General features: G+C 38.5%; 1 non-coding gene across 1 annotated transcript; it reads right to left on the bottom strand.

Moving 5' to 3' along the window:
- Window positions 1–3820: 3820 nt before the first annotated feature.
- Window positions 3821–3925, bottom strand: LOC111827895. Its single transcript, XR_002831641.1, has one exon. It is a non-coding gene; the product is annotated as a U6 spliceosomal RNA (small nuclear RNA).
- Window positions 3926–4282: the final 357 nt, after the last annotated feature.

Here is a 4282-nt window from a genome sequence, read left to right as displayed (position 1 = left end):
AATTTGATTGCTAGAGTGTCATGTAGCTGAGATGGAAAGTTATTTGGAAGGGCGCCTGATGCTGAACATCAAACCTTTAGTTGTTCACTTACCAAAGTCATGTCTGTATATGTTATTTCACAGCAACATGCAAATTGCTTCTGACTGTACTCAGTAGGATGATCCTTTTTCTGAGCTCATTAGAAGCAGTTTAAAAACAAACTCAGAACCCAGCAGCACAACTGCCTTCCTCCTTTTTGATCTTCCCTCATTAGGGGGACAGGGTCAGGGTTGTATAATGTGCTGAAATCTGTCAATACTTTGTATTTCTTATTCATTAAAACCTTCAGATGCTGTTTTCCTAGCAGCTCTGTTTACCAGGGAGGGCGAGGAGAAAAACACTAAACAGGTGTTCTTGACTTGAAAAACAGCAATTTCAGGGAACTCACAAGGGGAGAAGTTGGAAATTTTCAGATTCTGAAGTTGTCACTGGGAGATAAATTTGGGTACACATTCGTCTCTCATAAACAGACTTTCTTTCACATAAATTTCTGCAGTGCACGAGGCACCTGATTTCTCTGGGGGCAGACATGCTTCATGGAGCAATCATGCAGTGAAGAGATAGTGTGTATTTTCGCAGCCTTCTTCCAAATGTGCAAATATGAGCTGGAGGAGTAGTATGCTGAGCTGCTAATGTGGAATTCTAGCTTCTCTTGGCAGGGAGAAAAATGCTTCTGGTAAATATTTGGCTTGATTGATGGGAAAAGTGTCTGAATTTTGAGTAATCTAAACTCAAGCTGAAATGTTTCTATAATACCATAAGAAGATTATTTGTCAAATAAACAATAAGGTGCATTAAGTATCATACAAAAGAACTGCCTAGTACAGTGTTCGTTTTTGAAGCAGGAGCTATCGAAGCAAGAGAAAAGTTTAAAGAGATATTTTCTATAGCAGTGGTTCTAAAAATGTGGTTCCCAGGCCAGTGGCATTAGCATTAATGTAGTAGCTTGTTAGAAATGCATAGTCGTGGGCCACACCCCTGAACTACTGAATCAGAAATTCTAGGGGTAAGGTCCAACAATCTATGTTTTGGATGTGTTCCAAGTGATTCTGATGTGTGCTGAAGTTGGAGAAACATTGTTCTCCTGGAATGCAGCCCATTAATTCATTCAGCAAACATTGAGTGACTATCTAATAAGTTCTAGGCACTCTCTTTAGGCGCTGCTAATATAGCAGTATGAACTAATGGCCAAACTCTTGCTCTCTTGCCACTCATACTCTAGTGAACAATCTGGGAAAGTCAAGAGCAGTTGAAATGAGGAACTGAATTTTAAACTTATTTTAAGTTAATTAAATTTAAATAGCCAAATGTGTTTATTAAGGGCTGTCATTTTGGACAGAGCAGGTCTTTTTCAATAAGATGTTGAGGAAATACTTTTCAAAAGGTCATCATCTGGTTATGTAGTTTGCCAATTAGATTATTTTCCTCTTGAGTTGTTATCTCTATATATTAAAGGCTAATATGCTAAGTGTCCATCCAGGTAATGACGTCACGTAGCAACGCTCGGCTTCTTCTCCCTAGTGACTAGCCTCCTTGCAGTTTCTTCAGCCCAGGAACACGATGTGCTTTATAGCCAGGTGGAAACATTTTACACTGTAACCAAATGTCTGTGAAGCATTTTCCCATGCCTCGTCTCATTTGATCCTCACAGAAGTCCTGGAGTAGGTAGATAGGAGACTCGGTGGAATCCTATTTTCTTTCCATTAGCCAGAAAATGGAGATTTAGAAAACTTAGAAACTTGACCCAACTGAAAAGAAGTAAGAAATGGTAGACCTTGAAAGTGACTTCAGATTTTCTCACTGCACAGAATATAGTCAAACACTGCTGCAGTTAAATGTTTTACCCTTTGTTCTCCCTGTGTGCTCTGGAATAATAATGTGCTTTGTGTTGATATTTACTGCTGTGTTGCTGACAATTACCTGAAAGAGAAGTTGGGGTGCTTTACTGGGCTAGAAAAAGTTTAGCTATATCAGAAAGCAAGTCTAATTAAGCAAATTTATTCTATATACTAGTATATAAAAGGCTAAGTTGACCCACGCACGCGCGATACATATAAAGCTCTTGCTGGTGCCAATCGCATGCGTGTGTTTCCATCTGTCATTGTTGGTTGTGAATTTGGTTGACACTTCTATTATAGAGAAAGGGTGAATAGCGATATTAAAATATTTCTTCTAATTAATTTCCTTTCAATGTGCATGAATTCATGCACTGGGCCACTAGTTGTTAGTATATTTTCTTGTGTTTAAAATGTGCATCATTTCCTACTCATCTGTGTATCCCTTCCTTGTCTGGTCTTACACACACACACACACACAAGTCCCCATTATTTCTGCTGTTATCACTAAGCACTAAAATTCTGTTATCTTTATATTTCTTGAGGCAGTACTATATACATATTATGTTGAATCAAATTCTTTACTATTTGTCCTTCTTTAAACTTAGGAACCTAATGTTTACCCCTGAATTATAGTCTTAAAGTTTACCAATGTCTTCCACAGAGAGCAGATGTTTCTCTTTAATCTTCTGGTAGTTGCACCATGATCAATCCTTTCCTGAAGACCACTCTTTAGCCTCCTAAGTGCTCCAACATCCTGTGCTCCCACCAGCAGCTTCAGAGGTGGATTCTACCAGCACTGCAGACTCTCAGGGCTGCCATCAGCACGGTGTTAAATGGAGTGGTTAAACCAAACAGGACTCATCATCGTAAATGTGTGTAAACCTAATCAGTCTGTATTGAACTCTAAACCTTTTCAGGAGGTACTGTGAGGAAAGCAGGTACCAGCAGCAAAATGGGAAGGTGAAAAGGGGTTCAAACTTGCACTCTCAAACTTTTTTTTTTTTGCTGCAAACTTATCATTTTTAAAATAAGACTTTTTTTTCACCTTGGGTCAAGTCAAATGTATAAGTTGATTTTGACGATTTTTGTTCTCAAGCACTGAAACTCATTACCATCTATGGTTGCCATTTCCTCCCAAGGCCAGTATGAATTTATTTGAGGTTGCTTTATCTTAAAAGTGTTAACCTCAGGTTCCAAGTTCAGTAATTTCTGGAAATAATGGAACTATAACAACGATTATCCATCACCCTTAGGTAATTCTGGTTTTGCCCCCAAATTCCTAATTTTTAGACAGACTTGTAGGTTTGCTTGCCCTCGATGCCTTCGTTGTTCCCTGTCTCTCCCTTCACTCCCCCCATACACGGTTCTTTCATAAGACAGCTCTGTTGTGGAAGCAGACTATCCGTTATCTAGGATTTCCTTTGTGTGGTGCACAGAATGTGTTATGAATCAGTGCCATCAGCCTCGCTGTCATAATTTCTCACTAGCAAATACAGTGTGTGCCCAAAGACAGTCGCATTAAAGAAGAGGAAGTGGGTGGTGAAGCAAAAAAAAAAAAACACCAACATCTTTTCGCATTGGTCTTTTCTTTCTAGTTGCCCCTGATGCTACGGATATTTACTACAGCTCAGATCTAGTCTTCTGGATTGAGCCCAAAGCCCTGATTTATGTTTTCTATAAGAAAATATATCTAATTCTAATTTCTCCAATGGTCTGCCTTAAAATTTCACATTTTCTCCTTGAAATTTTTTGTTTGATGTACACAAATCTAAGTTTAATAGTAAAATATGATTTTACTATCAATGTTAATTTCCCATCCTATGTTGAAAAGGCACCCCATGTAGTTCCTGTTGCCCCAACTGGAAGACTGGTCATCCCTACTTTCCACACTTTATGCTCCCTCTCACCTCAGTCAACTAATGTTGGAAGTTCTTTTTTTTAAAAAAAAATGAAACATTTCATTACTTTGCATGTTATCCTTGCTCAAGGGCTATGTTAATCTTCTCTGTGTCATTCCAGTTTTAATACCCATTGCCAAGGTGAGCACAGTTTGATCTTTTTAATGGGTGTTAGTTACAACTAGTTTCCTTCTCCACTGTCCATACCTTGGCTTAGGTCTTCTTAGGCCACTAATTGAGGGTATTCCTTTCAGTCTCAATTGGGGTTGTATTAACCACTTCAATTCTAACTCAGTTGATGGTTTTGCTTGCATATTACCCACCTAGTTGGGCTATCCACTCTTGCTTTCCCAACCATGTGCTTTTGCTTTTTAGCTCTGTCAAAAATTGAATTGTCTTGTGTTTTCAAATTCTACATGCCTAAATCCCTTATGGTTTATTGTGTTATTCACATTTTATTAATCAACTGTTTATTGAGTGCATGCTATATGCAAGGATTGAGCTGG

Source organism: Myotis lucifugus, unplaced genomic scaffold (assembly GCF_000147115.1).
Source record: "Myotis lucifugus unplaced genomic scaffold, Myoluc2.0 scaffold_243, whole genome shotgun sequence".
Classification (NCBI taxonomy): Eukaryota; Metazoa; Chordata; class Mammalia; order Chiroptera; family Vespertilionidae; genus Myotis; species Myotis lucifugus.
Note: the sequence above shows the minus strand (reverse complement) of the source record. Positions and strands in the feature narration are given on the sequence as shown.